The sequence below is a fragment of the Heloderma suspectum genome, chromosome W, assembly GCF_057233095.1.
Source record: "Heloderma suspectum isolate Gila_16-S chromosome W, 16-S_ref, whole genome shotgun sequence".
NCBI lineage: Eukaryota > Metazoa > Chordata > Lepidosauria > Squamata > Helodermatidae > Heloderma > Heloderma suspectum.
Genome location: NC_139475.1, coordinates 68,104,951 through 68,116,560, shown reverse-complemented (window position 1 = coordinate 68,116,560; position 11,610 = coordinate 68,104,951).

Below are 11,610 nucleotides of genomic sequence, written 5' to 3'. Positions count from 1 at the left end.
TCAGCTGGGAGGCGGGAAACAGACTAAAGCTTCCCGCCCAGTCAGCTGCTGGGAGTACTCAGGCCAAACCCCTCTAATTCAGTTCGAGCTCTCAGAAGCACCTGGTGAGCTCACAGACAATCAGAGGGATAAAGGGCAGCCCCCGGGGCTTCCTGCATCCCACTGACCTCTTAGCCTCTGTCTCCTTTGTCTCTTCAACCACTGCAACTCCCCTGCCCAACTTCTCTTTGCTCCCCCTGTTCCCTCGCTCTGTTCGCTCGCTCTCGGGAGCTTGCCGGCTTCTGTAGTCCCTGGACCAGCTGGAGCAGCTTCCTCTGCTGTGCTCTGCTCTGCTCAGCTGGGAGACAGGAAACAGACTGAAGCTTCCTGCCCAGTCAGCTGCTGGGATTACTCAGCCACACCCCTCCAATTCAGTTGGAGCTCTCAGAACCACCTGGTCAGCTCACAGCCAATCAGAAGGATAAAGGGCAGCCCCCTGGGCTTCCTGCAGCCCACTTACTCCTTAGCCTATGACTCCTTTGTCTCCTTTGTCTCTTCAACCACTGCAACTCCCCTGCTGAACTCGTGTAATCTCCCCCTGTTCGCTCGCTCTGTTGCTCGCTCTCTGGGAGCTTGCCTGCTTCTGTAGTCCCTGGACCAGCTGGTGCAGCTTCCTCTGCTGTGCTCTGCTCCGCTCAGCTGGGAGGCGGGATACAGACTTAAGCTTTCTTCCCAGTTAGCTGCTGGGAGTACTCAGAACAACACCCTCCAGTTCAGTTGGAGCTCTCAGAAGCACCTGGTGAGCTCACAGGAATGAGCAGGATAAACGGCCTCCCCCTCGGCTTCCTGCAGCCCACTTCCCTCTTAGCCTCGGTCCACTTTGTCTCCTTTGTCTCTTCAACTACTGCAACTCCCCTGCCCAACTCCTGTTCTCTCCCCCTGTTCGCTCGCTCTGTTCGCTCTCTCTCTGGGACCCTGCCTGCTCTTGTAGTCCCTGGACCAGCCAGAGCAGCTTCCTCTGCTGTGCTCTGCTCTGCTCAGCTGGGAGACAGGAAACAGACTGAAGCTTCCTGCCCAGTCAGCTGCTGGGATTACTCAGCCACACCCCTCCAATTCAGTTGGAGCTCTCAGAACCACCTGGTCAGCTCACAGCCAATCAGAAGGATAAAGGGCAGACCCCGGGGCTTCCTGCCGCCCACTGACCTCTTAGCCTCTGTCTCCTTTGTCTCTTCAACCACTGCAACTCCCCTGCCCAACTCTTCTTTGCTCCCCCTGTTCGCTCGCTCTGTTCGCTCGCTCTCTGGGAGCTTGCCGGCTTCTGTAGTCCCTGGACCAGCTGGAGCAGCTTCCTCTGCTGTGCTCTGCTCTGCTCACCTGGGAGACAGGAAACAGACTGAAGCTTCCTGCCCAGTCAGCTGCTGGGATTACTCAGCCCCACCCCTCCAATTCAGTTGGAGCTCTCAGAACCACCTGGTCAGCTCACAGCCAATCAGAAGGATAAAGGGCAGCCCCCTGGGCTTCCTGCAGCCCACGTACTCCTTAGCCTATGTCTCCTTTGTCTCTTCAACCACTGCAACTCCCCTACCGAACTCCTGCTCTCTCCCCCTGTTCGCTCGCTCTGTTTGCTCTCTCTCTGGGAGCTTGCCTGCTCCTGTAGTCCCTGGACCAGCCGGAGCAGCTTCCTCTGCTGTGCTCTGCTCTGCTCAGCTGGGAGGCGGGAAACAGACTAAACCTTCCCGCCCAGTCAGCTCCTGGGAGTACTCAGGCCAAACACGTCTAATTCAGTTGGAGCTCTCAGAGGCACCTGGTGAGCTCACAGCCAATCAGAAGGATAAAGGGAAGCCCCCTGGGCTTCCTGCAGCCCACTTACGTCTTAGCCTCTGTCTCCTTTCTCTCCTTTGTCTCTTCAAACACTGCAACTCCCCTGGACAACTCCTGTGTGCTCCCCCTGTTCGCTCGCTCTGTTCCCTCGCCCGCTGGGTGCTTCCCTGCTTCTGCAGTCCCTGGACCAGCTTGCTCTGCTCTGCTCTGCTCTGCTCTGCTCAGCTGGGAGGTGGGAAACAGACTGAAGCGTCCCGCCCAGTCAGCTACTGGGAGTTCTCAGGCCACACCCCTCCAATTCAGTTGGAGCTCTCAGAAGCACCTGGTCAGCTCACAGCCAATCAGAAGGATAAAGGGAAACCCCCTGGGGTTCCTGAAGCCCACTTACCTTTTAGCCTCTGTCTCCTTTGTCTCTTCAACCACTGCAACTCCCCTGGACAACTCCTGTTTTCTCCCCCTGTTCGCTCGCTCTGTTCGCTCGCTCTCTGGGTGCTAGCCTGCTTCTGTAGTAACTGGACCAGCTGGAGCAGCTTCCTCCGCTGTGCTCTGCTCTGCTCAGCTGAGAGGCGGGAGACAGTCTGAAGCTTCCTGTACAGTCAGCTGCTGGGACTACTCAGGCCACACCCCTCCAATTCAGTTGGAGCTCTCAGAAGCATCTGGTGAACTCAAAGCCAATCAGCAGGATAAAAGGCAACCCCCTGGGCTTCCTGCAGACCAATGACCTCTTAGCCTATGTCTCCTTTGTCTCTTCAACCACTGCAACTCCACTGGCCAAGCCCTGCTTGCTCCCCCTGTTCGCAGGCTCTGCTCGCTCGCTCTCTAGTTGCTTGCCCGGTTCTGTAGTCCCTGGACCAGCTTGCTCCGCTCTGCTCTACTCAACTGGGAGTCGGGAAACAGATTGAAGTTTGCCACCCAGTCAGCAGCTGGGAGTACTCAGGCCACACCCCTCTAATTCAGTTGGAGGTCTCCGAAGCACCTGGTGAGCTCACAGCCAATCAGCAGGATAAAGAGCAGCCCACTGGGCTTCCCGCAGTCCACTTCCCTCTTACCCTCTGTCTCCTTTGTCTCCTTTGTCTCTTCAACCACTGCAACTCCCCTGCCCAACTCCTCTTTGCTCTGCCTGTTCGCTCGATCTGTTCACTCGCTCTCTGGGAGCTTGCCGGCTTCTGTCGTCCCTGGACCAGCTGGAGCAGCTTGCTCTGCTCTGCTCTGCTTGCTCAGCTGGGAGGTGGGAAACAGACTGAAGCTTCCCGCCCAGTCAACTGCTGGGAGTACTCAGGCCACACCGCTCCAATTTTATTGGAGCTCTCAGAAGCACCTCGTGAGCTCACAGCCAATCAGAAGGATAAAGGGCAGCCCCCTGGGCTTCCTGCAGCCCACTGACCTCTTAGCCTCTGTCTCCTTTGTCTCCTTTGTCTCTTGAACCACTGCAACTCCCCTGCCCAACTTCTCTTTGCTCCCCCTGTTCCCTCGCTCTGTTCGCTCGCTCTCTGGGAGCTTGCCGGCTTCTGTAGCCCCTGGACCAGCTGGAGCAGCTTGCTCTGCTCTGCTCTGCTTGCTCAGCTGGGAGGTGGGAAACAGACTGAAGCGTCCCGCCCAGTCAGCTGCTGGGAGTACTCAGGCCACACCCCTCCAATTCAGTTGGAGCTCTCAGAAGCACCTGGTCAGCTCACAGCCAATCAGAAGGATAAAGGGAAACCCCCTGGGGTTCCTGAAGCCCACTTACCTCTTAGCCTCTGTCTCCTTTGTCTCTTCAACCACTGCAACTCCCCCGGCCAACTCCTGTTTGCTCCCCCTGTTCGCTCGCTCTGATCGCTCGCTCTCAGGGAGCTTGCCTGCTTCTGTAGTCCCTGGACCAGCTGGAGCAGCTTGCTCTGCTGTGCACTGCTCTGCTCTGCTCAGCTGGGAGGTGGGAAACAGACTGAAGCTTCCCGCCCAGTCAGCTGCTGGGAGTACTCAGGCCACACCGCTCCAATTTTATTGGAGCTCTCAGAAGCACCTGGAGAGCTCACAGCCAATCAGAAGGATAAAGGGCAGCCCCCTGGGCTTCCTGCAGCCCACTTACTCCATAGCCTATGACTCTTTTGTCTCCTTTGTCTCTTCAACCACTGCAACTCCCCTGCCGAACTCGTATTCTCTCCCCCTGTTCGCTCGCAATGTTGCTCGCTCTCTGGGAGCTTGCCTGCTTCTGTAGTCCCTGGACCAGCTGGTGCAGCTTCCTCTGCTGTGCTCTGCTCCGCTCAGCTGGGAGGCGGGATACAGACTGAAGCTTTCTTCCCAGTTAGCTGCTGGGAGTACTCAGAACACACCCCTCCAATTCAGTTGGAGCTCTCAGAAGCACCTGGTGAGCTCACAGCTAGTCAGCAGGATAAAGGGCAGCCCCCTGGGCTTCCTGCCGCCCACTTCCCTCTTAGACTCTGTCTCTTTTGTCTCCTTTGTCTCCTTTGTCTCTTCAACCACTGCAACTCCCCTGCCCAACTCCTCTTTGCTCGCCCTGTTCGCTCGCTCTCTTCACTCGCTCTCTGGGAGCTTGCCTGCTTCTGTCGTCCCTGGACCAGCTGGAGCAGCTTCGTCTGCTCTGCGCTGCTTGCTCAGCTGGAAGGTGGGAAACAGACTGAAGCATTCTGCCCAGTCAGCTGATCGGAGTACTCAGGCCACACCCCTCCAATTCACTTGGAGCTCTCAGAAGCACCTGGTCAGCTCACAGCCAATCAGAAGGATAAATGCCAACCCCCTGGGCTTCCTGCAGCCCACTGCCCTCTAAGCCTATGTCTCCTTTGTCTCCTTTGTCTCTTCAACCACTGCAACTCCCCTGGCCAAGCCCTGCTTGCTCCCCCTGTTCGCAGGCTCTGCTCGCTCGCTCTCTGGGTGCTTGCCTGGTTCTGTAGTCCCTGGACAAGCTTGCTCTGCTCTGCTCTGCTCAGCTGGGAGGTGGGAAACAGACTGAAGCATCCCGCCCAGTCACCTGCTGGGAGTACTCAGGCCACACTCCTCCAATTCAGTTGGAGCTCTCAGAAGCACCTGGTGAGCTCAGAGCCAATCAGCAGGATAAAGGGCAGCCCCCTGGGCTTCCTGAAGACCACTTCCCTCTTAGCCTCTGTCTCCTTTGTCTCCTTTGTCTCTTCAACCATTGGAACTCCCCTGGCCAACTCCTATTTGCTCCCCCAGTTCACTCGCTGTGTTCGCCCACTCTCTGGGACCCTGCCTGCTTTCTGTAGTCCCTGGACCAGCTGGTGCAGCTTCCTCTGTTCTGCTCTGCTCAACTGGGAGCTGGGAAACAGACTGAAGCGTCCCGCCCAGTCAGCTACTGGGAGTACTCAGGCCACACCCCTCCAATTCAGTTGGAGCTCTCAGAAGCACCTGGTGAGCTCACAGCCAATCAGAAGGATAAAGGGCAGCCCCCGGGGCTTCCTGCATCCCACTGACCTCTTAGCCTCTGTCTCCTTTGTCTCTTCAACCACTGCAACTCCCCTGCCCAACTCCTCTTTGCTCCCCCTGTTCCCTCGCTCTGTTCGCTCGCTCTCTGGGAGCTTGCCGGCTTCTGTAGTCCCTGGACCAGCTGGAGCAGCTTCCTCTGCTGTGCTCTGCTCTGCTCAGCTGGGAGACAGGAAACAGACTGAAGCTTCCTGCCCAGTCAGCTGCTGGGATTACTCAGCCACACCCCTCCAATTCAGTTGGAGCTCTCAGAACCACCTGGTCAGCTCACAGCCAATCAGAAGGATAAAGGGCAGCCCCCTGGGCTTCCTGCAGCCCACTTACTCCTTAGCCTATGACTCCTTTGTCTCCTTTGTCTCTTCAACCACTGCAACTCCCCTGCTGAACTCGTGTAATCTCCCCCTGTTCGCTCGCTCTGTTGCTCGCTCTCTGGGAGCTTGCCTGCTTCTGTAGTCCCTGGACCAGCTGGTGCAGCTTCCTCTGCTGTGCTCTGCTCCGCTCAGCTGGGAGGCGGGATACAGACTTAAGCTTTCTTCCCAGTTAGCTGCTGGGAGTACTCAGAACAACACCCTCCAGTTCAGTTGGAGCTCTCAGAAGCACCTGGTGAGCTCACAGGAATGAGCAGGATAAACGGCCTCCCCCTCGGCTTCCTGCAGCCCACTTCCCTCTTAGCCTCGGTCCACTTTGTCTCCTTTGTCTCTTCAACTACTGCAACTCCCCTGCCCAACTCCTGTTCTCTCCCCCTGTTCGCTCGCTCTGTTCGCTCTCTCTCTGGGACCCTGCCTGCTCTTGTAGTCCCTGGACCAGCCAGAGCAGCTTCCTCTGCTGTGCTCTGCTCTGCTCAGCTGGGAGACAGGAAACAGACTGAAGCTTCCTGCCCAGTCAGCGGCTGGGATTACTCAGCCACACCCCTCCAATTCAGTTGGAGCTCTCAGAACCACCTGGTCAGCTCACAGCCAATCAGAAGGATAAAGGGCAGACCCCGGGGCTTCCTGCCGCCCACTGACCTCTTAGCCTCTGTCTCCTTTGTCTCTTCAACCACTGCAACTCCCCTGCCCAACTCCTCTTTGCTCCCCCTGTTCGCTCGCTCTGTTCGCTCGCTCTCTGGGAGCTTGCCGGCTTCTGTAGTCCCTGGACCAGCTGGAGCAGCTTCCTCTGCTGTGCTCTGCTCTGCTCACCTGGGAGACAGGAAACAGACTGAAGCTTCCTGCCCAGTCAGCTGCTGGGATTACTCAGCCCCACCCCTCCAATTCAGTTGGAGCTCTCAGAACCACCTGGTCAGCTCACAGCCAATCAGAAGGATAAAGGGCAGCCCCCTGGGCTTCCTGCAGCCCACGTACTCCTTAGCCTATGTCTCCTTTGTCTCTTCAACCACTGCAACTCCCCTACCGAACTCCTGCTCTCTCCCCCTGTTCGCTCGCTCTGTTTGCTCTCTCTCTGGGAGCTTGCCTGCTCCTGTAGTCCCTGGACCAGCCGGAGCAGCTTCCTCTGCTGTGCTCTGCTCTGCTCAGCTGGGAGGCGGGAAACAGACTAAACCTTCCCGCCCAGTCAGCTCCTGGGAGTACTCAGGCCAAACACGTCTAATTCAGTTGGAGCTCTCAGAGGCACCTGGTGAGCTCACAGCCAATCAGAAGGATAAAGGGAAGCCCCCTGGGCTTCCTGCAGCCCACTTACGTCTTAGCCTCTGTCTCCTTTCTCTCCTTTGTCTCTTCAAACACTGCAACTCCCCTGGACAACTCCTGTGTGCTCCCCCTGTTCGCTCGCTCTGTTCCCTCGCCCGCTGGGTGCTTCCCTGCTTCTGCAGTCCCTGGACCAGCTTGCTCTGCTCTGCTCTGCTCTGCTCTGCTCAGCTGGGAGGTGGGAAACAGACTGAAGCGTCCCGCCCAGTCAGCTACTGGGAGTTCTCAGGCCACACCCCTCCAATTCAGTTGGAGCTCTCAGAAGCACCTGGTCAGCTCACAGCCAATCAGAAGGATAAAGGGAAACCCCCTGGGGTTCCTGAAGCCCACTTACCTTTTAGCCTCTGTCTCCTTTGTCTCTTCAACCACTGCAACTCCCCTGGACAACTCCTGTTTTCTCCCCCTGTTCGCTCGCTCTGTTCGCTCGCTCTCTGGGTGCTAGCCTGCTTCTGTAGTAACTGGACCAGCTGGAGCAGCTTCCTCCGCTGTGCTCTGCTCTGCTCAGCTGAGAGGCGGGAGACAGTCTGAAGCTTCCTGTACAGTCAGCTGCTGGGACTACTCAGGCCACACCCCTCCAATTCAGTTGGAGCTCTCAGAAGCATCTGGTGAACTCAAAGCCAATCAGCAGGATAAAAGGCAACCCCCTGGGCTTCCTGCAGACCAATGACCTCTTAGCCTATGTCTCCTTTGTCTCTTCAACCACTGCAACTCCACTGGCCAAGCCCTGCTTGCTCCCCCTGTTCGCAGGCTCTGCTCGCTCGCTCTCTAGTTGCTTGCCCGGTTCTGTAGTCCCTGGACCAGCTTGCTCCGCTCTGCTCTACTCAACTGGGAGTCGGGAAACAGATTGAAGTTTGCCACCCAGTCAGCAGCTGGGAGTACTCAGGCCACACCCCTCTAATTCAGTTGGAGGTCTCCGAAGCACCTGGTGAGCTCACAGCCAATCAGCAGGATAAAGAGCAGCCCACTGGGCTTCCCGCAGTCCACTTCCCTCTTACCCTCTGTCTCCTTTGTCTCCGTTGTCTCTTCAACCACTGCAACTCCCCTGCCCAACTCCTCTTTGCTCTGCCTGTTCGCTCGATCTGTTCACTCGCTCTCTGGGAGCTTGCCGGCTTCTGTCGTCCCTGGACCAGCTGGAGCAGCTTGCTCTGCTCTGCTCTGCTTGCTCAGCTGGGAGGTGGGAAACAGACTGAAGCTTCCCGCCCAGTCAGCTGCTGGGAGTACTCAGGCCACACCGCTCCAATTTTATTGGAGCTCTCAGAAGCACCTCGTGAGCTCACAGCCAATCAGAAGGATAAAGGGCAGCCCCCTGGGCTTCCTGCAGCCCACTGACCTCTTAGCCTCTGTCTCCTTTGTCTCCTTTGTCTCTTGAACCACTGCAACTCCCCTGCCCAACTTCTCTTTGCTCCCCCTGTTCCCTCGCTCTGTTCGCTCGCTCTCTGGGAGCTTGCCGGCTTCTGTAGCCCCTGGACCAGCTGGAGCAGCTTGCTCTGCTCTGCTCTGCTTGCTCAGCTGGGAGGTGGGAAACAGACTGAAGCGTCCCGCCCAGTCAGCTGCTGGGAGTACTCAGGCCACACCCCTCCAATTCAGTTGGAGCTCTCAGAAGCACCTGGTCAGCTCACAGCCAATCAGAAGGATAAAGGGAAACCCTCTGGGGTTCCTGAAGCCCACTTACCTCTTAGCCTCTGTCTCCTTTGTCTCTTCAACCACTGCAACTCCCCCGGCCAACTCCTGTTTGCTCCCCCTGTTCGCTCGCTCTGATCGCTCGCTCTCAGGGAGCTTGCCTGCTTCTGTAGTCCCTGGACCAGCTGGAGCAGCTTGCTCTGCTGTGCACTGCTCTGCTCTGCTCAGCTGGGAGGTGGGAAACAGACTGAAGCTTCCCGCCCAGTCAGCTGCTGGGAGTACTCAGGCCACACCGCTCCAATTTTATTGGAGCTCTCAGAAGCACCTGGAGAGCTCACAGCCAATCAGAAGGATAAAGGGCAGCCCCCTGGGCTTCCTGCAGCCCACTTACTCCATAGCCTATGACTCTTTTGTCTCCTTTGTCTCTTCAACCACTGCAACTCCCCTGCCGAACTCGTATTCTCTCCCCCTGTTCGCTCGCAATGTTGCTCGCTCTCTGGGAGCTTGCCTGCTTCTGTAGTCCCTGGACCAGCTGGTGCAGCTTCCTCTGCTGTGCTCTGCTCCGCTCAGCTGGGAGGCGGGATACAGACTGAAGCTGTCTTCCCAGTTAGCTGCTGGGAGTACTCAGAACACACCCCTCCAATTCAGTTGGAGCTCTCAGAAGCACCTGGTGAGCTCACAGCTAGTCAGCAGGATAAAGGGCAGCCCCCTGGGCTTCCTGCCGCCCACTTCCCTCTTAGACTCTGTCTCTTTTGTCTCCTTTGTCTCCTTTGTCTCTTCAACCACTGCAACTCCCCTGCCCAACTCCTCTTTGCTTGCCCTGTTCGCTCGCTCTCTTCACTCGCTCTCTGGGAGCTTGCCTGCTTCTGTCGTCCCTGGACCAGCTGGAGCAGCTTCGTCTGCTCTGCGCTGCTTGCTCAGCTGGAAGGCGGGAAACAGACTGAAGCATTCTGCCCAGTCAGCTGATCGGAGTACTCAGGCCACACCCCTCCAATTCACTTGGAGCTCTCAGAAGCACCTGGTCAGCTCACAGCCAATCAGAAGGATAAATGCCAACCCCCTGGGCTTCCTGCAGCCCACTGCCCTCTAAGCCTATGTCTCCTTTGTCTCCTTTGTCTCTTCAACCACTGCAACTCCCCTGGCCAAGCCCTGCTTGCTCCCCCTGTTCGCAGGCTCTGCTCGCTCGCTCTCTGGGTGCTTGCCTGGTTCTGTAGTCCCTGGACAAGCTTGCTCTGCTCTGCTCTGCTCAGCTGGGAGGTGGGAAACAGACTGAAGCATCCCGCCCAGTCACCTGCTGGGAGTACTCAGGCCACACCCCTCCAATTCAGTTGGAGCTCTCAGAAGCACCTGGTGAGCTCACAGCCAATCAGAAGGATAAAGGGCAGCCCCCGGGGCTTCCTGCATCCCACTGACCTCTTAGCCTCTGTCTCCTTTGTCTCTTCAACCACTGCAACTCCCCTGCCCAACTCCTCTTTGCTCCCCCTGTTCCCTCGCTCTGTTCGCTCGCTCTCTGGGAGCTTGCCGGCTTCTGTAGTCCCTGGACCAGCTGGAGCAGCTTCCTCTGCTGTGCTCTGCTCTGCTCAGCTGGGAGACAGGAAACAGACTGAAGCTTCCTGCCCAGTCAGCTGCTGGGATTACTCAGCCATACCCCTCCAATTCAGTTGGAGCTCTCAGAACCACCTGGTCAGCTCACAGCCAATCAGAAGGATAAAGGGCAGCCCCCTGGGCTTCCTGCAGCCCACTTACTCCTTAGCCTATGACTCCTTTGTCTCCTTTGTCTCTTCAACCACTCCAACTCCCCTGCTGAACTCGTGTTCTCTCCCCCGGTTCGCTCGCTCTGTTGATCGCTCTCTGGGAGCTTGCCTGCTTCTGTAGTCCCTGGACCAGCTGGTGCAGCTTCCTCTGCTGTGCTCTGCTCCGCTCAGCTGGGAGGCGGGATACAGACTTAAGCTTTCTTCCCAGTTAGCTGCTGGGAGTACTCAGAACAACACCCTCCAGTTCAGTTGGAGCTCTCAGAAGCACCTGGTGAGCTCACAGGAATGAGCAGGATAAACGGCCTCCCCCTGGGCTTCCTGCAGCCCACTTCCCTCTTAGCCTCGGTCCACTTTGTCTCCTTTGTCTCTTCAACTACTGCAACTCCCCTGCCCAACTCCTGTTCTCTCCCCCTGTTCGCTCGCTCTGTTCGCTCTCTCTCTGGGACCCTGCCTGCTCTTGTAGTCCCTGGACCAGCCAGAGCAGCTTCCTCTGCTGTGCTCTGCTCTGCTCAGCTGGGAGACAGGAAACAGACTGAAGCTTCCTGCCCAGTCAGCGGCTGGGATTACTCAGCCACACCCCTCCAATTCAGTTGGAGCTCTCAGAACCACCTGGTCAGCTCACAGCCAATCAGAAGGATAAAGGGCAGACCCCGGGGCTTCCTGCCGCCCACTGACCTCTTAGCCTCTGTCTCCTTTGTCTCTTCAACCACTGCAACTCCCCTGCCCAACTCCTCTTTGCTCCCCCTGTTCGCTCGCTCTGTTCGCTCGCTCTCTGGGAGCTTGCCGGCTTCTGTAGTCCCTGGACCAGCTGGAGCAGCTTCCTCTGCTGTGCTCTGCTCTACTCACCTGGGAGACAGGAAACAGACTGAAGCTTCCTGCCCAGTCAGCTGCTGGGATTACTCAGCCCCACCCCTCCAATTCAGTTGGAGCTCTCAGAACCACCTGGTCAGCTCACAGCCAATCAGAAGGATAAAGGGCAGCCCCCTGGGCTTCCTGCAGCCCATGTACTCCTTAGCCTATGTCTCCTTTGTCTCTTCAACCACTGCAACTCCCCTACCGAACTCCTGCTCTCTCCCCCTGTTCGCTCGCTCTGTTTGCTCTCTCTCTGGGAGCTTGCCTGCTCCTGTAGTCCCTGGACCAGCCGGAGCAGCTTCCTCTGCTGTGCTCTGCTCTGCTCAGCTGGGAGGCGGGAAACAGACTAAACCTTCCCGCCCAGTCAGCTCCTGGGAGTACTCAGGCCAAACACGTCTAATTCAGTTGGAGCTCTCAGAGGCACCTGGTGAGCTCACAGCCAATCAGAAGGATAAAGGGAAGCCCCCTGG